Source organism: Pan paniscus, chromosome 3 (assembly GCF_029289425.2).
Source record: "Pan paniscus chromosome 3, NHGRI_mPanPan1-v2.0_pri, whole genome shotgun sequence".
Taxonomy (NCBI): Eukaryota; Metazoa; Chordata; class Mammalia; order Primates; family Hominidae; genus Pan; species Pan paniscus.
Genome location: NC_073252.2, coordinates 151,713,463 through 151,740,285, shown reverse-complemented (window position 1 = coordinate 151,740,285; position 26,823 = coordinate 151,713,463). Strand labels below are relative to the sequence as shown.

Genomic DNA, 26,823 nt, shown 5'->3' with positions numbered 1-26,823 from the left:
ATTCCATGCATGCCTTTCTCCCAACTCAAGTGCCTTGCCTCACTCATCCTATAGCAACTCTTCAGACAGATTACAGTGGAAACTAAACATATTGCACTAATCAATTGATGCACACAACAGGTAATTTCTTTACAATTTCTTTGTAATTGTTGTCAGATGTATTCAAGAAGGTAATTTTAACTATTTCAAATTATTGCCTCATTGGCTCTAAGAATAGGCAATCATTTCTTAAAACCAGCCTTAAAAACATATAATCTATTTTTAGGATGTCTAATATGACAAAATAAATAAATAAAAACAGAAACTATGATAGTGAAAACTGCCATTGTATTTGAAAACCATTTGAAAGCAGATTATGATTTTTCTACTAGGCATATGAGTTATTTGAGTTTCTGGATAATTTCATTATTAACAATAACATTTTCTAAGCATCTCTTTGTAAAGTACTATGCTCTCTGCTCTCTATTTCATATCTACCTCAGTAATAGGACTATTGCAGCTCAATCCTAATAAAATTCTAACATTCACAGATATAGTGTTTGATCTCTAACATCTCTTAGCTCCTAAAAGCCAGTGCTTAAAACAATTATATTAATCATTAGATCCGTACTCATATAGCTTAGATGAAGAAAGGCATGGCATTCAACATCCCTTCAGAGCTGCATAGGCTGCCTTGAAAGGGCATGTTATGATTATCACTTTGCCAATGGTGCATGCATCAGGGTTGGCCTAAACCTCAGCTCTACCAAAACCAGCTGCCTGAGCATCCAGTCCCAAGAATGTAACTGCTTGCCTGGTGTTTTCCAAAGCCATTCCCCTCCCTCAGGACACTTAAGGGCAAAAAGTTGAGAGATTAAAAGATTTGAGAGTCCAGAGAGAATTCAGACATCCTGACTTCTGGCAACTCCCCTTCCCCTGTTTTCCTACAGCCCAGATGGTGCTTAATCAGTGATGAGTGCTAGAAAATCACTTAACATTATTGAAACTTCTCTACCACATTGTTTTCTCAGAGCAACATATACATTATCTCTGTAGCATGTATTTGCATTAGGAATTTTCTGGATACAATTACCCTTTGCAACTAATAAAATAACATGTAATTATAGATGGACTGTTAGCAGTGCCACTTTACATTTAGGTTGATATGTTTGTGGCTGTCTGGAATTCCAGCTCTAAGTGCTGTTGATTGCTTTCACCCACACATGTTATTTCTGGAGATGGTGCTGCTCAGGGTGAGAGCTATCTGGGGCAGCACAATCACACTCCTTTGGGGGCCTCCCTGTCTCCTCGGGCTTGCACTTTTGACCTTCTTCTGAATAGCTTACAATGCATAATTCAACCCAAAGAGGGGCCTCAGTTGCTGCCTTGAATCCAAGATCTAGTGGTCTGACTTTAAAGTCAGTTTAGTGTCAGCTGATTTAAATGAAGAACAGAGATTTATGTACAGAGACCTTAATTTAAAATTTCAGAAAAAACCCACCAGACTTGGACAAAGAGCTCTACATAACTTCCTGCATTTTCTACAGTGACCATGTGTTACTTAAAAAAAAAAACAGAAAAATCATTTAATACATGTTATATAAAGTCAGAAGGGAAATAGGACTTTTCTTTTGAGATCGTGAAGACTTACCATGGGGACCATGGATTCAGGGAGATTTTAAGGGAATTCACTTCTAAAAACTCAACTCTCTAAACTAGGTCTTACTGAAAACTGTGCCTGAAGACATGTCCACTTACTGTTATACCTCAATATAAAAAAGTAAGAATAAATTGGTGTAGAGTGTTCAGAAAATAATAAATAAAAGCTTCACTTTGGGTTTCTCTTGACTCTAACATCTTAAAAGCAGCAGGAGGTATCCTCAGCAACCATTATATGCATGTCTGCGGAGGAGGTGTCCAAGTCTTAAGAATATTCAAAGATGACTATATGAAATCCTCTAGCAATGAGAAAAATATCACTTTAGACACAAGCCAAGCAATGTGATCTGACCAGCTGTCCATCAAATGAATGAGGGAGACTAAGAGCTCAGTGCACACAGGTGAGGAGGAGGCCAGAAAATCTGCCTTGAAGCACGATCCTCTCAATGGCTAATGCCTGGAAATAATTGAGACATCTGAGGGAATCTAACCAGGGGAGGGAAAGATTTCACAGAGCAGCAGGTAGGGGGACTGCCCAGTCTGAAGACTCGGGGACAGATCAGCTGGCCAGGCAGTTAGCACAGTGTCCAGCAAGAACTGTGTGAAAGAATCACTTTAATAAAGAAGCCAGAAGATGTAGGGCTCTGAGCCATGTGGCCGTGAAGTGCCTGGGGGCCAGGTTGTTGGAGGTGTGGAGTCCAGAGACTGAGTCCTGCAGCAGGGAAGCTCTGGAAAAGTTGCAAATAGGGACATGGCATTGGAGAACAGTTTAATGTTTAGGAATATCAGCCTTGACCCCAGAGAGCCCGTGACAAAGATTCCAGCTCTGCTACTCTGCTCCCCTTGCCATGAGACCTAAGGCAAGTCCAGCTCAGGGGCCTCAGTTTCCTCCCCTCTAAACTGGGGTTCTAATAGTAGTTATCTCACCGAGTGTCATGAAAATTAAACAAAATAATTCAAGTAAAGCACTTATTACAGTGCATGGCACAGTATAAGAAGCCAGCTGTCAAAATTATAATTATTTGTTCCCCATTTTTTAAAGCAGAGGAAATGTCAAATAGAAGCAAATGGTTTGTCTCAATCCCAGTTCAGGGGCAGAATTATAAAATGAAGATAGCTGAGGCTCAGAGGATTGGCTGAGCAGGGGTAGTAGCAAAACATAATGTCAAGTGTTTTCTATGCTTTTCTTTCCCAGCATGTCACGTGGGTCAGTCAGCACTCTGCACCCTCACAGATGAGAACAAGTCTAAGAAGGGAGGTCATAGACAAAGGAGACTCTAAGGACTCTACGTGGCTATCAACACCCAGAAGTAGATAAGACAGCTCATGTTGTGTTCAATGTGAATACCTATCATGGCCAATTATGAATGCATTCAGTTATCTTTTCATGCATTTATTCATTCAGTAAGCATGTACTCAGCATCTACCACATGGAAAACACTACCCCACATGTGTGAGGTACCCAGGATACAAAGATTTTTAGAAGTACATGCATATAACTCCTGCTCTCAAGGAGAATAGGGGGTGAGTCTGTCTAACAGGGGGTGAGTCAAGATAGGCGTTAACAAATTGACCCTGAGATCTCAGAATTTTATCTGAAAAATATCTCAAGGATATGTTTCTCACGCATGCTTGCACAGTGGGAGAGGGCTAAGGTGAGGGGAGGGAGGATCTGCTCCACACGGTGACTCAGGGACCAACACTGACAGATGCTTCACATCTCAACACTTTCCAAATCACTACAGCAGTGGAAGAAGGAGCTGGAGGGCTTCACATGGATCCTTAAATGCTTGAGTCTGAAAATGACAAGCATTGCTTCTGCTCTGCCCATTGGCCAGTTATCTCATAGCCCTGCCTAGCTACAAAAGGCTAGGAAATGTGAGGGAACATGGAGATTCTCTGAACCATAATCATCTCTGACATAAATGGGAAAGCAGAAAAGCAACAGCAGTTAAATAAAACTTAAACATTGTCTGCTGCCTCAGGCGGCACAAGGAATAGGCAATGCCCTGAAGAACTACAGAAAAAAGGAATAGAGGTCGTAGAAAAGAGTAGAAGCCTCCTCAGGCCAACAGAGATCAGAACCAGTCTCGTTTCCCTTGAGCAAAACATCATAAAAGATGCTCTACTCAGTCAACCTTAGATCAACACTGAGCAGGCAAGTGTTCTCTTTACCACCAAATTGAAATCCTTACTCCAGAACATCGTGGCACTTCTCATCCAAGACCTTCACGTTACCTCTTCCTGCTTATTGTGTAAAATTATGTACATTCTCCAAAAGCCCTAGGAAACTAATCCCATTTCTAAGTCAAATAATGTTCTTAACTTGCTATGTGAACAATCCCCATGCTTTAGAGACAGTTAATACCCACCCTGCCCTGCCTACCTCTCAGAAGAAAGTATGGCTAAAGTGAGTCCACTAATGTAGAAAATATAAAATCTTATGAAAACATGTACTACAGTTGTTGATGACAAAATGTTTTGGTTTGTTTACATAAGCTGCAAGTAAGAAAATAATGAAATCTTACTCAGCCAGGAAATGTTATTTCCACAGAGACACATCCATCTTGTCGGGGGGTGGGGGGTTTAAAATATGCATGACATAAAATTTATCATTTTAACCATTTCTGTGTGTGCAGTTCAGTGTCTTTAAGTTCCTACATTCACATTGTTGTGCAACTACCACCCCTGTCCATCTCCAGAACTTTTCATCATCCCAAACTGAAGTTCTGGATTTGTTCATCAATAACTCCCCATTACCACCTCCTCCAGCCCCTGGTAACCACTATTCTACTTTCTACCTCTATTACTCTGACTAGTCCCACCTCCTCTCTCTTTATCAAGAAATATTTATTGAGCATGCACTGTGCCAGGCCCTGGAGATACATCTGTGGACCCAATAGACATGGCCTTGCCCTCAAAGAGCTTACATACATTGCCTTTGCAGCTAGGAACGTGGACAAAAGCTTCAAGGAGACTGTTGCAGCATTGCACAGGGACAAATCCGTGGCAACAGCCATATATTTTTGATCTTTTCATTTTTCAGGGAAAAGAGAGTGCTAGTGACTCTCTCCTGCCTCTAAGATTGTGTAGTTTATAGGACCAGCATTAGGATGATACTTGCCTGACATGTAAACCCAAGCTCCTTCCCCCATACAGTTCTGTGTCTCCAGGAAAGTAGGTGAATCTTAGCAGGTGATTTCTACATCTATAAAAGGAGATCGGGGTATTTGTGCAGGCCCATGGAATACATAATTCCAGGTAAGTTCGTCTTCATCCTGCCCATGTCCCCAGTTCATGCCATCCACTACTTCACCCACCTGTAGCCTAGCTTTGGAATAACTGACCACAGAGCTATTCCATACTCTCCTCTGACCTTTTCTGATCACCTCCTTTCTGCCCCATAGACAGATAACTTTGTCATAAATTGACATGGGAGATGGAAGTGTCCCAAAGGATCACAGTTCAAAATAAGATAGCACACCTCCAGTCTACCAAATCCCATTGAGGAATATATTTCCCAGAGCTGTCTCCTAGCAGCCACTGAGGGGCTCTCATGAATTGGGCAGGGTTCTTATGTCCCAGTCCCAATAGCACTAGCAGTCACTGGACTTCTTGATTTTTGTTAGACATCCTTTGAAAACATTCAAGTCATTTTTCAATGAAAGGAAACCAATATGTTCAATCCTGCAAATGTTTAGTGCCCTGCAGCAATAAGGTATTGAATAGTATTCTTCTGAGTCTGAAATGTCCCAGATTGGTTCCTCAAATACAGTCCCTACACTAAGAGATTCTGGATGTTGAGCTAGTGGTATTCATCAGGTTGTTTTGTTTTGTTTTGTTAACCATAAATCTGACCACAAGTAAATGTTTTCTAACAAGCACAAGCCATATAAAAAAGACCTTCCTGACTATTAGGTTGTCCAACACTTAAACAGATGCCCTCCCATGGCTGGACTAGCAACAAGTCCACAGAGGCCTCCTGGTGGATTCATTTCCACTGGGAAGCATGCACACTTTTGCTGCACTTACACGATGCAAAGACCAAGTTTTAAAGGCAAAAAAAAAAGACAATAATACTCAATCGCAGAGAAACCCATGTATCATTAACCTTTCTCCATAATTTCTTTTGAGTTACACACCACCATTTTTTTATAGGTCATTCTTTAAAAGGGGTTAGCAATGTTTTTCCCCTTTGAGTCGTGGAAGCTGAAGGAGTATATACTTCATTCTTTTATGTTCTACCTTGTAGATGTTTTAAAAATGTTCTACACTGACCATGTATCATATTGATAAACAGAAAAAATAAAATAATTATGATTTCTTTCATGAGAATAAGGCATATAGAAAAGAAAAAGATTTTATTCAAAAACTTAAAGTGAGCAAGTAAGTTTGTTAATTCACTCTCTTTATTTTTCTCATCTGATAGAGAATGCATGCAATAACCAATAAAATTCTTTTTTATGAACTATGAAAATACATGGAATGCTTAGATGCAAAACAAAATCATCATAAGCACTTCTAGAAGAGCTGACATCAATTTCTCTCCTCTGGCAGATTTTAGCTAAAACTTCATTAATTATTAGCAAAAATAATTTTTAAAAATGAAAAAAATGTCAAACCAAATGCAACTTTAATAATTTAGAATTTAAGGACAAATGCTTCTTATCTTTTAAGAAGCTCTTATAAGATCATCTTATCTCTTACAGTACAAATATTGTTACAGTTGAACACGAAGATGACAATAAACAATGCGAACCCCCTGCCTCAGCACAGCTTTTCGACCTCATGAATCACCACTAATTTGCACTCAGAAACCTCCAAAGAAGAAAGTGAAATCCAGTTGGAGGAGCACCCACTGGCCCTTCTTCCCTCCCACTGCTGTGTGCTGCGCTTCTTCGTTAACTCAGCTTCTGCCATACCCTCAATCTTCACCTAGGGACCACAGCTGCTCTCTGTCCTTGACCTCCCTGCCTCAGGAGAATCCTGCGAGTCATTGAGGACCTGCTCCCTCTCCCAAGTGGAGGCCTCATATTCTTCCACAGCCTTCAAGGGTGAAGCTATCTTTCTTATTCCCTAATACTTCTTCCAGATCATTCCTCTTCCAACTTTCTGGGAAAACCCTACTCTTCTTCATCCCCCTCATCTTTATCTGCCATATGTCCCAGTCACTCCTCGCTTTCATTTAACATGATAGAACCCACTTACTGTCTTCATCCCAACCTGCAAATGCTCCCACACTGTGGGAATCTCAAAACTCCATCCTAGCCTCTCAGTTCCTTCACATGACTGCACCTTAGGGGTTCAGAGGTAATGAAAGATTTTACTAGACAGTTTATCAAGTCTGATCATCTTGAGTAGTCATACTGATGTAGAGTAAATATCTTTATCTGTGATCACTCCATCTCTGAAATATTCCATTCAAAGTTCCTGATGTCTTCTCACAATCTCCTGCCCTAGGTCTCTCACTGAATTACTCGTGACACACCTATCAATCAGCCCCATCTGTCATATTATACATCCAGCTTGGACTCTGTCATCTGACCACTCTCCTTGCAATATCATCAACTCATTTACCCACGTGGCCTTCCATCACCTCTGGCCTGGAAAAGCCCAGCTCTGTGTACAAAAAACTCTCTACCTTCTGCATGCCACATCTGTGCTGCTTAGCACTGCTAGGGACTGAACTCATAAGTTAATACAATAGCAATAAAAATGACAACAACAACGATAAGAAGAAGAAGAATATTTATTAAGTGCTTACTACCTACCAGACACTGTACTAAATGCTTTACATGTGTTATCTAAGCTCACAACTACCCCATGAACAACTCAGTGTACTCATTATCTCCATTCTTGGAAGAAACTGATGATCAGAGACATTATATCCTTGCCCACATTAACACACATGGTGTCAGAATAGGGCCTCACAGGGACTGAGTCCAGGCGTGTCTTACCTCAGAGCCTGTGCTCCTCACCAGCAAAGCGTGGACCACTGTTGTCAGTCTCTAGCACCCTACAGTGCTGTTCCTATCATAACACAGCAGCTACTCTACATCCTCATTATCCTCAGGCCTCCTTCTTCTAACCCCCACCTCCCAGCTGAAGCTGAGGCCCTCAACTTCTGCTTCACAGAAAAAGTAAGAGCCATACAAAAACAGAATACCTGCCTTCACTTCCCATCACCAACCCAATTAAATTAGCACCCCATCCTTTCATCCCTCCCTCTTCCTTCCATGCCACCCACTTCTCAGGGACTTTGCCTACTGATTCCCCATTCTCCTCTGCTTCTTGTACTGTCTTAACTTCTCACTCCCATTAGCAAGTAAGCAGGCTCATTCTCACCTCAAGTCCTCTACTACACAGAGGAATAATGTTATTCTTCTCTTCATTTGCTGGGATTCACATTCTGCCACTTCCACCAAGAAGTCTCTCATCCTCAACTCCCAAGGGAGGTCATAACACCCATCCTCTAAGCTCACTCCTACTGTGATCTGAGCTTCCTTCTCTCATCCTTGTCTATTCCTCAACTGGCCTTCCAGGCTCCCCAGTAGATGGCGAGTTCTGTGAGGGCAGGGACCTTGTTCAATGAAATAGTCTCTACCCTGGCATAGTGCTTGGCACAAAGTAGGTACCCAAAAATATATATTGAATGAATTAATGAATAGACTGATGGATGCAAGGAGAGGCAAGGTGACAGAGAACTTTATACCTGGCAGAACATTTAGACTATGAAATAAGAAAAAGGGAGTCATTAATATGTTTGAGCAAAAAGGATGAAACAATAAAAGCTAAGCTTGGTTTTGTTTTATAAGATTAGTCTTGTTGTGTCTTTGGAATAAAATGAAGTACAGAGACTAGACTTCTGAGGCCAACAAAAGCAATATTACAAGCACAAAGTAACAAATGCCTAATCTAGGGTTACAGTAATAAAAATGAAATTATATTTCAAAACAAAAATCAGTAAGACTTCCTGATGCATCCATTGTGCGGGCTGAATGCAACTGGACAAATCAAGGTGAGTCCATCTACTTCAGGATTCTGCAGTCCATGAGTAGTAGAATATAAAGTTTAAGGCGACATGTGTGCTACAATATGTTTTTGGTTACTTGTCTAAAAGTTATTTAGCCTGTCATATTCATTTAGTATATCCTATGAGCTGAGCATGATTCTTAGGATACAGCTAGTGCTGACTGAACCGATGGATGAATTTAAATTCCTCTTTTATTGCCTCAGGTCACTTTTTGGAAGGTAGGGAATATATAAATCTAATATGTAGATATGCATATAGATACAGATATATGTATGGATTCCAAATGTGAATCCCAGGCAGTGAAGAGAAAAAAATAAATATATATGTATATATATGTTTTCAATATATAATTGTACATTTATTTGTATATATGAGGTGTGTACATGTATGCATATATTATTATACACACATCCCTGTTTCCTCTAATGTCTTTTTTTCAATACACGAAAGTTATAACAACCACACAGAATTAAATCTTTTCCTTGGATTTCTCTAGTCAAATGTTAATCTCCTATTAACAATCCTTGCTCCCAGTCTTTTTATCTGAATTACCAATAAACATGCATTTTTTCTTCCTAAAGATATTATTATCATCTGAATATATTTCATTGAAAAAGATATGCAAATGGCAAAAACACATGAAAAGGTACGTCATTAGTAATCAGGGAAATGCAATTCAAAACCACGATGAGATACCACTTCACATCCACTAGAACGACTATAATCAAAAAGAAAGATAATAACAAGTATTGACAAGGATGTGGAAAAATTGAAACCTTCTTACACTGCTAGTGGGAATGTAAAATGGTACAGTCACTTTGGAAAACAGGCTGGTAGTTAAACATAAAGTTACCATGTGACCCAGCAATTCTGCTTCTACATATTTACCCAAAAGCAATAAAACATACATCCACAAAAGAAAAAAACCTTACATAAACCTGGCCATTATAGCAAGACCCCATCTCTACAAAATAAAATAAAAAATTATCCAGGTGTGGTGGTATGCACCTATAGGCCCAGCTACTTGGGAGGATGACATGTAGCTCCTACTGATGTGGAAGGATTGCTTGAGCCCAAGAGGTTGAGGCTGCAGTAAGCCATGATTGCACCACTGCACTCCAGCCTGGGCAACAGAGCAAGACCCTGTCTCAAAAAAAAAAGAAAAACTTATAAACAAATGTTCATAGCAGCATTATATGTAATAGTGAAAAAGTATAAATAGCTTAAATGTTCATCAACTGACAAATAGATAAACAAAATGTGGTATATCTATACAATGAAATACTAAGTGGCCTTGAAAAAGAATGAAGTACTAATACATGCTACAACATGGATGAACCTTGAAAGCATTATGCTGAGTGGGGAAAAAAAGTCAGTCACAAAAGACTATATATTGTATTATTTCTTTTCTATGAACTATCTAAAATAGTCAAATCTATAAAAACAGAAAGTAGATTAGTGGTTGGAGGAGGGGGTATTGAGGAGTGGTGATGGAAGGATGCAGGGTTTCTGTGGAAAGTAATAAAAATGTTCTAAAATTGATTGTGGTAACGATTATACAACTTCTTGAATATACTAAAAACCATTGACTTATACACTGTAAATGAGTGAATCATTTGGTATGTGATTTATATCTCAATAAAGGTGTTACAAAATATATTGTCATCGAAGTAGTACACTTGTATAGATAAACTTATTTATTTAGAGAAAAGGAGCAAAAATAAATGGGCGTGCCATTTTCAGTGGTGAGAGGTTGGGCATATTTACACCAAATGACTGCTTTTCAAGAAATAAATCAGGAACGTGACATAGACAACACTAGTCAAGGGCAGTCTGAATACTGCCAATAACGTTACCTTTTGCCTTTACTTAGAATAAATTCTTGTGCTAAAGAATCTGAATTAGGCCGGGCACAGTGGCTCACGCCTGTAATGCCAGCACTTTGGGAGGCCGAGGCGGGCAGATCACGAGGTCAGGAGGTCGACACCATCCTGGCTAACACGGTGAAACCCGTCTCTACTAAAAATACAAAACATTAGCCGGCCGTGGTGGCAGTCGCCTGTAGTCCCAGCTACTCGGGACGCTGAGGCAGGAGAATGGCATGAACCCAGGAGGCAGAGCTTGCAGTGAGCCGAGATCGCGCCACTGCACTCCGGCCTGGGCGACAGAGCAAGACTCCGTCTCAAAAAAAAAAAAAAAGAAAAGAAAAGAATCTGAATTAAATAGCAATATTATTGTCTATCATTTCACTAAATTTTGGCTAACCTGCTCTGTCCAAAGGGAAATGAGAATTTCAAGGCAAGAAAAATGTGGCTGGTCTAATTTAGAAAATACTGAGATAAGGATTATTTCCTTGGGAGGAAAAGTAAACAAAAAAATACTCCAGTTCATTTTTCTCTAAGATCCCATTCAAACTCCATGTTCTCATCTGTAGAATACGGAGGAGGGCATTTAACTAGATACCCTTAAGCTTCTTTCTGCTTCCAAAATTCTATGACTATGGCACACAATTAAACCAAGGAATATGTATCAGAATTGTGGTGAAACCTATCAGGATTACAGGGAAAACTTCAAGATTTGCCAGGAGCTCAGATAGAAACTTCATCTGGGTTGGAAAACCTTGGAACATTGGAAAACCTTGTCTAAGAGCTCATGCTCTACACTGACTCTTTTACCTGAAATAGATAAGATGGGAAAAATTCAATTCAGCATAATTGCTCGTCCTACCGTCTGTAATAACAACTAATGATCAGGGTGTGTTTTAAGCCTGAATTGCTTCAGTCACTATGTGAAGAGAAACAATCACAAAAAGACTCTCTCTGAAATTGTCTAAACTGTTCAGGCCTAGGAATTGTGACTGGCCGATTTCTTTCAAATATTATTGTTTTCTAATGGAGTGGGACTCAGCAAGAAATTTTTCAGGCCAAAGTAATACATGCTTCTTACCCCTTGATAAATCCAGACAAGATGGGGCATTCAAAATAGGAAAAAGACTTTGGGACAACGATGGAATGTGAATTGGCTTCTTAGCTCTGCAACTGGAAAGCAAAATTCCAAGTACTGGAAACCCAAAGATGTGGCAGCCCACTGGGAAACATAGCTCTGAAACAGAAGAAGCTAGGAAAGAAACAATAATAAAAAAATTGATGAGTTACCCAGGAATTGGAAATATTGAACCATGAATAGAAATTCAGAAAATTTAAATTGGGGTGGAGGAAAAATGTATCTTATCATTCTTTAAAAAACAATTTTTTTGAAAGACCCAGGCTATCTGGGCAAGGCACTAAAATATGCTAATACATTTCTAGCTTAGCGTCGGAGGGCCACTCTGTCATTCTTAATCCCCATGAGCTAGTCTCTGCCTTTATCCCCTAAGTAATGAACAAACCAGTCTTAGAAGATGAAATGGGTTGGGTTCACTCAGATTGGTTCAGATAGTTTTCCCTCTAGATTATAGCTGGCTTTTAGGAAGGAAGCACATACAAATTAGGCTTCCCATTTCAATCCATAAATCTAATTTTACTTCAATGTAAGTAGGCCTTGACATCAACTTTATGTGCTCTTCAACTCTACTCCAGCTAAACTTGTAAAGTCTGTCTGTATGGGGGCAACAAAGTACCCAGTTTCATGCTTAAAAAATTACTTTCAGTATAGAAAAAGAAGACTGAAAATACCACTACACAAATTGTACTGTTGTTGAACAAGGAAAGGAAATGTGAGGAGGGAGGGCAGGAGAAATCTAGTTGCCTGCCATTTTAACAAAATGTCAGGACTTTTTCAAGATTTCTAAGCTGGTCTTTGCTAAGATTTGATTCATGGCGTAGGACTTGTAACTAGAATGAGGATGAACTTTTCTTTGTGATTTATAAGAGACTACTGTGACTCGTTCAAGAAATCTATGTTCAACGCAATACATTAACTAGAAGCCCACCAAAGTATGCAGACTCTTCAATCCAAGTTTCCAGAAACTTCTGCAACTGGGAAAATCACTTTTGAAATTTTTTCAAGTGGCAATGTGAATTCCTTGTAAACAAAGTTAGTATACCGTCCTACACTCTCCTAATGAGGGCAATTATGTTATATCTGCTTGATTTAAATTATATGTAGTGAGTAGAATTTATGGCAAAGGTACTGCAAAGGAATTCCAACATTCAATGAATTTACAGAAGAGGAAAGAAAGAAAATCATTATGTGGTTCAAAAAATAATGAAAACCTCTCAGACCCAAAGTGAAATTGTATATTTCTGTTTACAAACATACGAGTAAAATGCATGCCCTGAAAAAACACTAAGAGGAAGCCTGCTAAGGTCATGACAAAAACAGGACTCATTGATATCCATGGTGCCGTAAGGAAAAGGGAACCTCTGTGAGGTCCTACTAAGTGTCAGCTACCTTCCATATATCATATGGCTCAATCCTCCCAACATTGAGACCTAAATGTTACTCTCTATGCACAGCTGAGGACACCAAAGCACAGAGAGGCCAAGCACTTTGTCCAAGATCAACATAGCTGTTAAACTGAGCCAGATTTTGAATATGAATCTATAAGCTACAGAGTCCAGGCCATTAAATCACTCTCCAAGAGGCATTCTGTGCTTTTCTAAGTTGAAAAGAGAATTTTCTCAGCAGTCTTCCTTCTTTACTTCCTATTTTTTTTCTGAAAGGGGCTGCCTCACCTGAGGTAGAAATGAATTTAAATTCATTCCCATCCCCTAGACTAAAATAAACTCTGCGACATCCACAAATTGTTATCAGAAATATAGCATAGGGAGAGAAGCAGATATGCCCACCACAAGACAAGCTTTCCTTTTGACTTAAGGTATTCAGTGGTGTTCCTCAAAGGGAGAATGCATTGAATAAGAGCTCTTTAAGATTCATTTTTTAAAAAAAAAAAAACACAGCTTCATTAAAAATAATATCTAACCATGGTTTTAAAAGCTTTTGTTTTTCCCCAGAAGTTTTATGTGTTTAATCTTGCGAACAACCCAAGAGATAGAACAGGTACTCATCCAAGGTATTTGAGTTGTATGTAGCATTATATTAATTGCTACATACAATTACTTTTAAAGGCAAAAACCACAATTAACTTTTGCACCAAACTAATATTATTACATGGGCAAGTAAGGCTTCATGAGACAAATGTTAATAAATGCTTAATTGGCATATTAACTGCTTGGATACAAACAGTTTACACCAAATACTTGAAGTCGGTTATTTAACATACAAGAGACTCTTAACTTAACATTTCCAGTGTGGGATAACCATTGAGCCAGTTGGCATTCCTTCCCTAAAAATCAACTCTTTTTATTTGTTTTCCATTCTTAAATCTTAACACTTTTTTTCTTTGAAGTTCCACTGAGTATAAAAAACAGTGCTGGCCGGGAGCGGTAGCTCATGCCTGTAATCTCAGCACTTTGGGAGGCAGAGGCAGGCGGATTGCCTGAGGTCAGGAGTTCAAGACCAGTCTGGCCAACATGGTGAAACCCCCGTCTCTACTAAAAATACAAAAAAATTAGCCAGGCGTAGTGGTGTGCACCTGTAATCCCAGCTACTCAGGAGGCTGAGGCAGGGGAATTGCTTGAACCAGGGAGGTGGAGGCTGCAGTAAGCCAAGATCGCACCACTGCACTCCAGCCTGGGCGACAGAGCAAGACTCCATCTCAAAACAAAACAAACAAACAAACAACAGTGCTAGACATCACAGAGGCTAAAAAACACAGAATCCCACAAGAACCAAAGTTGGAAAAAAGGAAAAAAACGCAGAGCCACTAAAAATAATCTACAAAAATTCACATAGTAGTAGACATTAATCCTTGGCTGCACAGAGGAGTCACTCAATGAGCCTTAAAAATATGAATCACTGGGTCATGGCCCCACATATTCTGATTTCACTGGTCTGGGGTGGAGCCTGAGCTTTGGTACTTTTTAGAAGCTCCCAGGTGATTCTATTGTGCAGCTGAGGTTGAGAAGCACTGCTTACAAGAGCAATGGAGAGACACACAGTACATGGATGGCTGAGAGTGTCAGTGAACAGCTCTCAGGACATTGTAGGGATCTCCTTCCTTCCTTCCTTCCTTCCTTCCTTCCTTCCTTCCTTCCTTCCTTCCTCTCACCTGAATTGGCCCCTTGAGTTAAGTAGCATTTGGACTGGGTCATGAAGAATAGGCAGTTTTGAAGCGTTGGGGATGGAGAACAGAGAAAGTGAGTCAGAGGAGGAAGAAATGCCATAAACCAAAAAAAAGATGTGAAAAAGAACACGGAGCATTTCAGGGATTTTGATTTTGAGTGGAGCAGAATCTTGTGGGACATTAAGGAGGAGAACAGGCTAGAAATGTGCGGCAGGGCCCAGAGGCAGAGAGTCTGAAGGCAGCTACGTTTGAAGCTGATTTCAGAAGTAATAAGAAACTACTGCTAATTTCTGAGCCGGGAAAGAAGGTGAACAAAATAACTGTCACTCCGTAACTGGAAATGCAGGGAAATTCTTCTAGAGAATGTGCTGCATGGATGGTAGAGGAGAGCCTGGAGAGAGGGAGGTCAGGGAGCAAGTGATAGAGATGAGGAAGGCCAAGGTCAGAGGCAGTGCACCAGGACCATGGCAGTGTGAGGGCAAAGGACACATCCAAGGCACACTGTGATGGAGGAAGTGACAGGACTCAACTGGATGATAGGAGACAAGGAGAGAAAGGGATCAAAGATGGCCCTAAGATTTAGCCCTTGGTGACATAATTAACAGAAATGGGAACTCAGGAGGAAGAGGCAGGCTTCAGAGGGCAGATGATGAATTCCATTTTACACACATTTTGCCTCAGCTGCTGTCATGTCATCAATTTGGAAATGTCCAGTGACAAGTCTGAAATTAGGAGTTTGAGCACAGCAGGGTATTTCAAGGTAGAAGTAGAGACTTAGGTGTCATGTTGTCATAATAGTGGATCATTAGAGAAAGCCCTAAGTGAATTCTCTGAAGGACATAAGATAAGAAAGCACCTCTGGATATGGTTGAAGGGGTTTATGAAGGACACAGGGAACAGTCCAACACAGAAAGGGACAAGGACAGGCTGTATTATGGGACTCGATGAGAAAAAGATTCCAAGAGCATGGGATAATCTACAATGGCAAATGTTGCATACAATAATCACATATGAAGGCAAGAAAAAAAAAACCTGTGTATGGCCAATCACAGGTCATTGGAGACCAAACACACAGAAGAATGAGTGCAGCATCCACAGCATGTGATGTCAGAGCAAGACCACAAGAAGTTGAAGGTGGGAGGTAAGAAGCAGAGACAAAAAGTGGAGTCATCTGGTTCAAAAGGTTTACAAGAGGAGGAAAGAGTAAAATACTCAGGCAGCTGGAAAGAGTATCAGGATCACCTGAAATCAAGATAAAGGAGTGTCATGAATGCACACGTGTAGGGATTGGAGTCAATAGAAGAGGCTTTATATGCCAGAGAGGAAGAGGGCACTGGGGAGAGTGAAGGAAATCATTGAGAAGGTAAATCAAAGGCAACCAAGGGGAGGAAGGTAGGATTGCCCCCAGACAAAAGGACAGATCCACTTTTTCCTGAAAGCAGAAGGTGAGGAGGTAGGATTAATAAAAGGACAGCTTAGAAAAGATGAAAAAGAGAAGAATGAGGAAGCTAAAAGCCTGATGAGTTAGATTTTCTTAATGAAGCAGAAAACAAAGTTACCTCCAAAAGGTAGGGGAAATGACATGGTCCAGGGGAAGGGACAAAGCCTTCGCAATAGGCAGGATGGGAGTACAAGCTAGAGACTTTTATTGACTCATTATTGCCTGGATAGATCACCTAAAGTAATCAAGGAACCTATATGGCATTAACCTCAAAATTATATTTCTATAAGTGCTACCACCCAGAAATAATCTGAGTGTACAAGCTGTCTTTGTGGCATGATTCCCCCCTAGAGGTCTTCAACCAGTAACTCTTTCACACCTTCAATTTAGGGTGTCAGAATTTCTTCAAAAGGATGCAAACTTCAGCCTAGCCCAGTTTAACCCACTCTTCACAGTTGGGCTTCACTGCTATTGTGTTCACTTGCAAGTCTCCCGTGGCCCAAGCAGACAGATTCTCAACTCAACCTGTGTCCTTGAACAAGTCACATATCGTCCGCCTTCTCGACTGGAAAATGAAGGGTGATGACAATGCCGCACTGCCTCCAGGACAAAGGGCTTGTGAGGATTAAACAACAAATGGCTGAGCAATTTGCAGTTATGAAGCTATAGAAAAGCTTAGTGATCATCTCTGCCTGGCTGGGCACAGTGCAGTTCAGCAAACACAAAAGCCACATTCAGACCTTCCCAGGTGCCAAAGACCCGCAGAGAGCTGGCCAAATGAAGCAGAATCAGAAGACAAAAGAAAATCCCTCAACAAAATAAAGCAAGAGGAAAGAGAGTGCACAGAGGAAAGGGATTGGGAGGTTAGAGGGTCATGGAGTTTTCAGCCTCTGAAATTCTCCTGGACAAAGGAATCATTTCATGTTTCTCTTTGGGTTACAGTATGTGAGTGCATTTATCGTAGACTGCACATTGACCCTGCAGCCATCTAGGAAATCTATCTGATGGATAGGGAGAGGTGTCTGATATGCACTGGCACCCCTTCTTTCCAAGAAAACCAGCTGTTGCACCATTTCAAGGCTTCTACAAGGAATCTCACTTGTGGGTCACTGTCCTCCAGAAGAGAAGCAAGTAGAGCAACACCTCAAAGCATTTGAGGTACACTTCTTTCCCTTTTTTTTCTCAACCAGAGACTTATTCGATATTAACTTCTTCATGAACCTTAGAGTTTTTAGTCTTAGATTATAGTCTGAGCAAAACTATTTTAAAGCCCACTAAATGTTGAAAGTTGCCACACTTGTCCTCCTTATCAACATCCTACAGTGCTCTCTAATGAGTATCACAGAGGATTTCTAAAGAAATACCCTCCTTGGGGATGGGTGAGTCACACTTGAGTTTGTAGTGTAACCCAGGGGTTCCCAAGGTCCCACGCAGCTTGAGAATCGTAGAAGAGCACTTTGACACTGTATGGCTAGGTGGGCTGAATGAATGGTCCTCATCTACTAAATAGGAATTACCTTCAAGCTCCCAGCCCCAAGGTGTCTGAGAGGCTCCACGAGAGCAGACACGGTGGTGATGGTACTATTTTCAGAGTGGAGCTGTCATCTGACCAGCCCAGTCCTGCTCTCTAACTGCTTTCTCCATCACACAGTTCTGGGGTCCCTGGGTTCCACTGCCACTGCTGTGGGATTACTGAGGCCACTACATCCTGTGCTCACCTGCTCTTGGCTACAAGGAACCCCAGGCCTCAGCCCTCTCTGCACTGCCAGCCTCAGGCATTGGCCTCCATCTTGTGGTGGCCACTATTGCCTCTCTCCTGCTAACATCTCAGGGCAGCAGCTTCTTTCTTAATGTCCTTTTTGTTCAGAAGAGTCAAGGGCACTCACAACAACGGGGTTGGGGGCTCTTGTGGCATTATTATTTTGCATCTTCCTCATACACAATCCTCTTACACAGAACACATGGTTGTGGGCAGGAGGGCATGGTTGTCCATCTTAGATCCCGTGTGCCATCCTGACATTGGGTCGCAGGCTTGGTCTTCCCCATCCTTTCCAACTCCTTGTTCACTGAGGGTAACTTTCTCCCAGGGACCCTGTTCCTAATCTCCCTTGAACCAGGTTCCCCTGGGGTAAGCATCTGTTACAGCTATAGTCGGATGCATCAGGATAGGTGTGAACATCAGCTTTGGATGAGATTTAAACTCTTTTTTAAGGGGCTTCTGGACCTCAGGCCTGAAGTTTGCCCTCTTAGGCATGTTAAAAGAAAACCTTTAGACAAATTAAATTTGGAGGGTTTGGTTTTGTTTTGTTTTGAGACACAGTTTCACTCTGTTGCCCAGGCTGGAGTGCCAGTGCTGCGATCTTGGCTCACTGCAACCTCTGCCTCCCAGGTTCAAGCAATTCTCATGCCTCAGCCCCAACCCAAGCAGCTGGGATTACAGGCATGAACCACCATGCCCTGCCAATTTTTGTATTTTTAGTAGAGACGGGATTTCACCATGTTGTTCAGGCTGGTCTGGAACTCCTGACCTCAAATGACCCACCTGCCTTGGCTTCCCCAGGTGCTGGGATTACAGGTGTGAGCCACCGTGCCTAGCTAATTTGGAGTTTAGTTGAGCAAAGAACAACTTGTGAATCAGATAGCCCCTGAACCAGAAGAGGTTCAGAGAGACTCCAGTGCTGCCATGTGGTTAAAAAAGATTTGTAAACAGAAAAACAAAAATGATGCACAAAAATGGAAGGGAGGTAGAGAAACAGCTGGATTGGTTTCAGTTCCATGTTTGCCTTATTTAAACACCGTTTGAACAGTTGGCCACCTTTGATTGGCAAAACCTCAGTGATTGAACCAAGAGTAGGTTACGGTCTATTTACACATCCAGTTAGGTTACGGTTCACTATGTACAGAGAAACCTTTAGGCTGAACTTAAAATATGTAAGGAGGCAGCTTTAGGCTAGACTTAATTTAATAGTCCATAACAATGACTCCAACCTGGGTTCACTCCTCAATGTCTAGCTGACCTGTGGAAAATTCACATCCTTGCCATTATTCCCAGTGGGAATACAGGCCCTGCGGCTGCCACCCCTTTGCCAGAGCCAGGCAGCTTCCAGAAAATCTCTATGAGCTCCACTCCAGTACCTGGAGTGAGCTGACAAACTTCTGTGGCTCAGCAAACAGCCAGGTGGGAAAGGAAATGAGATTCTCTCTCTTTTTTAAGAATATGCCAAATCTCTATGAGCAGTTCTCTTGAAGTGCTACCGCCCACCTCCCTGGCCATGTATACGTGCATGCACACACACACGTGCACACACACACACACACACACATGCACATGCACACGTACACGCACACACACAGCCACTATCTCCTGGGCTGACACAACCCTTTTACCTTTAACTGTTTACCTTGATGGCTTTCTCCAACCCATCTTTCAAAGGTCTAATCTTATTTTGGATGGCTTGAAGGTGAGAGACCGGGTTGATCGTTTTGTGACTGGCTCTGCTATCCTCTTATAAATCCAGCAGGGAGGTCACTAATCCACCCGCCTCTGGAATGTAGGAGCTAGTTATTGCTTTGTACTCAGCTTTAGAGCATCAGCTGAAATTAGGACAACAGGATATCATCTGTTTTATATGTGTATTTAGGTTACTAAATACAAATTTTGGTGTGAGTCACAATTGTTTAAAAGCAATGTTTTCTAACCATTTTAATATGTATCAGCTAGTATTATATCTGCTTCATGATGAGATACATTCTAGAGTATACCCACAATTTAGTGCATAAAAGAGAAATTATAAAGATTTACCAGAGCTTCAAAAAAATCAGGAAGAAATCCAATAAGGCAGCACTTAACATTGATTATTCCCCTTATTTGAAATCCAGTGAGACACTTTTGTTTGTCATGCGTGTTTTAGGCAGTAATAGTTCTGATGGCTTTAAGAGATCTCTAGAAATTGAAAATCAGGAAATTAGTTTTTGAAAAATTCTCTTTGTTCTCCCACCTTAAAGTAAAAAAGAATCACCCCACATAAGGTCTAGTTGTTGGATTGAATTACCCATTTTTAATGAAATCCTCAACATGAGTTTACCCCTCAAGTAAAAAAAAAACTCCAGATAAATTAATATGCTTCCAAACTAAAGATAGTGTGCTATTTTACATCATCCAGAAATGGTCACACAAGATAAATCTGGCTTGACATTTAATCCCTGCTGTCATATTTTTGGCTCTTTCAGTATCATTGACCAATATATTATATAAACTTCTACTCTGAACCTAGACAGAATAAATCAACTGTATCTTTCTGTTTGGGATCTTTTTTGCAGAGTTGGCAAGTTTTGACACACAGAGAAGCAGAAGCAGAGGCATCCCTGATGATCCCGCTGTAACTATATCCCTGCAGCTTTCACTGCTAAAATGGAAGACATCCACCCACATGGCTCCTTGGGCAGCCTTTGCATTTGCCATGGTTTTCTGCCTCCTACCTACCTCAGAAACTAGTTCTCTCAAGCTGTGGCATGCTCTCCAGCACTTCCTCAGGGAATAGCCTCCATATATTGCCTGCCCTTTACATTCTCCCCTTTCCTGGTGGCGCCCAAGTCATTGTCCAGAATGCATCACACTCAACCAAAAGGGGAAAATGTGCCTTTGGATCCTCCACCTCTCTCTCTCTGCCTTTTCCTTCTCATTGTTATCTCCAAGTCGTACCCCAGTGCTGCAGGTTTGCTCCCTCCTCCTACCAAAGGGCATTCTCAGGAAAGAATCAGAACAAGTCATTAACACATTAAGAGTGAAGTATAAAAAACTGATTAGGTTTCACCTTTCCTTAATGCTTTTAACAATCGTCAAGTCCCCTATGTGATTTTAGCTGAAGCTCTGATTGTGGCAGACATTTCTCTGCAATATAGTCTCATTGTCATTTAACTATTTTATATGTTATAGTCTCATTTAACAATTTCCCAATCTCAAGATTTGACCCCATCGCACCCCTCCGTCTCCACTCTGACACCCAGCCATTTCATTTCCAAATATCTAAAAAGATTCACCTTTTCTTCTCTGCCAGCTACTCTCCTTGCCCCCATTCCACCATTGTCTCTCAGTCCTAAAATGTTGCATCACCTTCTCCCAATAAACTATACACTACACTCACTCCTCTAAGCAAAACTGATAAACAAACTTTCTAGGAAAACTTTGTTCATAACCTCTTGAAGAAAAAAGAGAAACTATAAGTCCCCTAAGGTGTGTTTATAGCTCATTCCTCCATTACTGAAAAACAGCAAAGGAGAAAAGATAAAGTAGCCAGCAGTTTTTCATAAATTGAAACCAAGTTTGCGTGTTTTTATACGAGCCTCTAGCATGTGATAAAATGAGTTATCTAAAGGGTTACTAGGCTTAATATATGAAGAGTTCATTTTAAAAATTGATAATTTCCATTAGAAAAAATGTTAAAGTTACATGAACAAACAATATAAAAAGAGGAAATGTAATTTGTTACAAAAGGGAGGAAATCTCTCCCATGCATAAAGCTTCAATAAAATAAAGATTCTTCAAGTACAAAATTAAATTAGAAAATAACAATAATAATGCTGTGGGAGAATAAATTGAAAAAGCCTTCTGGAGAGCAATTTGGTAGACATTAAAATTTTTTAGACTCTTCATTAAGTAATTCCGTGTCTAAGGAAAAATTCTAAGTCAAGAAAAATTTAAAATATGTTTTAAAAAGTTTGTAGCAGCAATGCTTATAAAAGCAAAACATTGGAGTCATCTAAAGATCCAATGATCAGGCGATGCTTTAGTAAAATATGATATATATACTTAATAGAATAGCAAAGCAGAAAAAAAAAGGGAGTGAAGGACTCACAGCTTTGAGGAGAACTGACCAGAAGAGCTCCCCAAACAGGAGCATCAAACTGGACTTTGTGTGAGGCAGAAATACACCTTGATTGTATGAAGCCACTGAGATTTCAGGGTTTGTTTGTTAATGCATCATAATGTGACCCACTCTGACTAATAGACTAAAAACTTAGTGAAAGTAAAGAAATCCACAGGAGATAAATTCATAAATACATTTTGAAAGAGAGAAGGCCCAGGGGGGCAATTGATGACAAACAGAGGAGAGACAGCTACAGTCCCAGTATGTGCAGGTTAAGTCTACAGTGGAGGTGGGAAACAGCCTTTGCAGAAGAAACCTACGAATACCATCAAGGAGGAGGACAGGTGTGAGGCACAGAACTGAAAACAAGGAATTAGTTGAATACCTGGCAATAGAAAAGTTGGACCAGTTACCCTGTTCACAGAGAGGTAGGTAAGCCAGTGTTTACCCTCCAGGAACAAAAACAAAATCTTCTCTAAGCAATGGAAAGAAAGGGAGCAGGATGGAGGGAGGGGAGACATGAGGAGGAATGATCCAGTAGGATTTCCTAAAAGGGAGAATAGAGAAAATGAAGAGTGAGAGATTATTAGGGAAATAATAATCAAATATTCTCAGACCTGGAGAAAGTGAGTCTTCTATTTGTATGGGCTCATGGAGGACGCTGCATATAAAGGGAACCACTTGGACACAGAATTGAAATTTCAAAACAGCAAAGAACAAAAAAAGATGCATTCAAAACCAATGGTATATCCATACTACCTGAAATTATCAAGTGGCCACTAACATAATTAAAAACTGAAGCAGTTCAAAGTGACAACCTCTGAGAAGGACTGTTGTTGGACGGGATGGGTGAGGGGCTTGATTTTCATTAGAAATTCCTTTGTCTGCTTTGTGTTTCTTGCTTTTGTGCATTCCCTGGGTGTATCTTTATTTTAATGTGAAAACAAAAGAAGTAAAAATGCTGCCTACCATATCTCTAATTACACCCATAATTGTGAATTATGAATAAATGGGAAAAAGTCACCCTACCTATATAGAACTATTATTATTATTAGAACTATTATATTATTATAATCTATTGTTATTATATAGAACTGTTATTATTATTTGCAGATGCAAATTACATCAGTTAGCTTTAAAATATGCATTTCCCCAAGTATCCATAATTGACCTAGCCTCTCTGACTCTCTCCCTAACCCACATTAGGTCATTGGCAGGAGTAAGGATAAAATGCACGTATGTTTGGTACAGGTACAACTGCATTCAGAAATGAAAGTTATTTAAATTTGTCATCATTTAATCACTATCTTATTTTCCTTCCATTAGCAACTATTAATTATGGGTTCAATTTAATACATTTATACTCTGCCACTTTTCAGGGAAAAAAAGAAATTGGAAATCACTTACAAAACAAATAAAAATTAATCAAAATAGGGTTTTAAAAGAAGGTAAAAATGGTGGGAAAAGAAAATCTAACAGGCCAATCATAGTAGTAGATGTGGTAATAGTGATAGAGCATAAAACCTGGCATCACATTTCCTGGAAACTGAGGCAATGGGAGCTCAGGAAGTGGCAACATTTCATCTCATAAATGACACAAACCATCTTCTTGGGAAAGACAAAGGTCTTTCTTGAATCAATTTTGAAAGAAATATAATGGGTGGGGCATTACAGATGGGGCATTGAAGAACATAAAGTCAGTGTTCTTCAACAAACACAGAGTTGGAAATATCCCTTTGACTATGTTATTTAGCATCCATAGCCACCCTTGACACCCATACTCACAAAACCCAACCCTTTTTCAATGCCCGTCTGATTACACTCAGTGAGTGGTTCCAAGACTTACCTGATCATAGCAATCAGCTGGTCAGCTTGTTAAAAATTCTATTTTCTTTATCCAGTCTATCATTGATAGGCATTTGGACTGGTTCCAAGTCTTTGCTATTGTGAACAGTGCTGCCATAAACATACATGTGCATGTGTCTTTATAGTAGAATGATTTATAATCCTTTGGGTATATACGTATATACACAGTAATGGGATTGCTGGATCAAATGGTATTTCAGGTTCTAGATCTTTGAGGAATCACCACATTGTCTTCCACAATAGTTGAACTAATTTACACTCCCACCAACAGTGGGAAAGCGTTCCTATTTCTCCACATCCTCTCCAGCATCTGTTTCCTGACTTTTTAATTATCGCCATTCTAACTGGCATGAGATGGTATCTCACTGTGGTTTTGATATGCATTTCTCTAATGACCAGTGATGATGAGCTTTTTTTCATATATTTGTTGGCCACATAAATGTCTTCTTTTGAGAAGTATCTATTCATATCCTTTTCCCACTTTTTGATGGGCAAATCAAAAAGTTTTTTCTTGTAAATTTGTTTAAGTTCTTTGTCGATTTTTGATATTAGCCCTTTGTCAGATGGATAGATTGCAAAAATCCCATTCTGTAGGTTGCCTGCTCACTCTGATGATAGTTTCTTTTGCTGTGAAGAAACTCTTTAGTTTAATTAGATCCCATTTGTCAATTTTGGCTTTTGTTGCAATTGCTTTTGGTGTTTTAGTCATGAAGTCTTTGCCCATGCCTATGTCCTGAATGGTGTTGCCTAGGTTTTCTTCTAGGGTTTTTATGGTTTTAGGTATTAAAGTCTTTAATCCATCTTGAGTTAATTTTTGTATAAGGTGTAAGGAAGGGATCCAGCTTCAGTTTTCTGCCTATGGGTAGCCAGCTTTCCCAACACCATTTGTTAAATAGGGAATCCTTTTTCCATTTCGTGTTTTTGTCAGGTTTGTCAAAGATCAGATGGTTGTAGATGTGTGGTGTTATTTATGAGGCCTCTGTTCTGTTCCATTGGTCTGTTTATCTGTTTTGGTACCAGTACCGTGCTGTTCTGGTTACTGTAGCCTTGTAGTATAGTTTGAAGTCAGGTAGTGTGATGCCTCCAGCTTTGTTCTTTTTGCTTAGGATTGTCTTGGCTATACAGGCTCTTTTGTGGTTCAAATGAATTTTAAAGTAGATTTTTTCTAATTCTTTGAAGAAAGTCAATGGTAGCCTGATGGGGATAGCATTGAATCTGTAAATTACTTTAGGAAATATGGCCATTTTCATGATATTGATTCTTCCCATCCAGAAGCATGGAATGTTTTTCCATTTGTTTGTGTCCTCTTTTATTTCCTTGAGCAGTGGTTTGTAATTCTCCTCTAAGAGGTCCTTCACATCCCTTGTAAGCTGTATTCCTAGGTATTTTATTCTCTTTGTAGCAATTGGAATATATGCAGCCATAAAAAAGGATGAGTTCATGTCCTTTGCAGGGTCATAGATGAAACTGGAAACCATCATTCTCAGCAAACTAACACAGGAACAGAAAACCAAACACTCATAAGTGGGAGTTAAACAATGAGAACACAAGGACACAAGGAGGGGAACATTACACACCAGGGCCTGTTGGAGGGTGGGGGCTAGAGGAGGGATAGCATTAGGAGAAATACCTAATGTATATGATGGGTTGATGGGTGCAGCAAACCACCATGGCACGTGTATACCTATGTAACAAACCTGCACATTCTGCACATGTATCCCAGAACTTAAAGTAAAATTTTAAAAATAAAAATAAATAAAGAAAATCCCAGAATGTGGTAAAAAAAAAAAAAACCTTTCTGTTTTTCAAGGCTGTGTCATCTACATTATTTCAGTGGCATTGCACATCAACCTTGTAGACACAGAAAGTAAAAAAAAAAAAAAAAAACAATCTATTTTCCAGGTCCTTCCCCTGGAGACTTTGATTTGCTAAGTCTGTAAGAATCTCCATTTTTAACACACTCCCCAGGTAAGCAGGCAAGTTTGGAAAGCAAGGTGATAGGTGATAGTCTACAGCTGCAAGTAAGCTTGCTCCTCTTGCTGCTCATACCCTAGCTGCTTAATCTCCCTCAGCTTGACTCCCTCAGCATCCTAATGCCTGGACTCTCTCCAATCATAATCTCCTCTGATATGCATTTGCAAGACAGCATTTGAGAAAGATAAGGAATGTAACATTTGTTGCTTGATGGTAATAACTCATAACTCCTCTTTCCCTTCCTCCATAACACCAATTTCATCAGCGTTACCATGAGAATTCACTAGAGGCTCCACATGAGGTCTATCATGTGCACGATTTCATACAAACACATCTGTGCTGATGTACACATCTTTTTATCTTTACAGATGATATGTCAGCCACTGCAGAACTTTTATAAAGTCTTAAGAGTTCACCTATTATTTCTGAAATAAGGTAGGAACAAATCTCCCTGGGAAAAGTGCTACATACATTGGGGCATACATTCGTTTTGCTAGACTCCCATGCTGAACTAATTGCACTTCCGAAACTTTCTTGCCTGAGCCATGTTTCAAGAAGGCTCTCAGCTACATAGAACACAAACTCCCTTCCATACACATCAAAATCAGAAGAAGTGCCAGATTTCCCCCAGAGCGTCTTGTTTCTCCCCTGCCATTCATGAGAAACCTATTCCAACATGTTGCATTACAGGGAAATTGGAGATGAGACAGTCACAAAAGTAGAGAGATGTTTAGCCTAAGAACAGTTATACGTGTTCCAGAATGAAGCAAAAAAAAGGTCAAACTTAAGTCAAGGAAATGGCTCAGCTTTCTCTAAAACAGAGACAGAGAACTTCTTCTCAGCTGAAAACATAACAAGAACGGGAGAGGAAAGAAAC

General features: G+C 40.2%; 1 long non-coding RNA gene across 1 annotated transcript in view; it reads right to left on the bottom strand.

The window, feature by feature from the left end:
• LOC134730293 (uncharacterized) overlaps window positions 1-26,583 on the bottom strand; it is a 462,039-nt gene extending 435,456 nt beyond the window's left edge. Inside the window, exon 1 of the long non-coding RNA XR_010112048.1 lies at window positions 23,953-26,583. This is a non-coding gene — a long non-coding RNA (uncharacterized LOC134730293). The remainder of the gene's footprint in view (window positions 1-23,952) is intronic.
• Window positions 26,584-26,823: the final 240 nt, after the last annotated feature.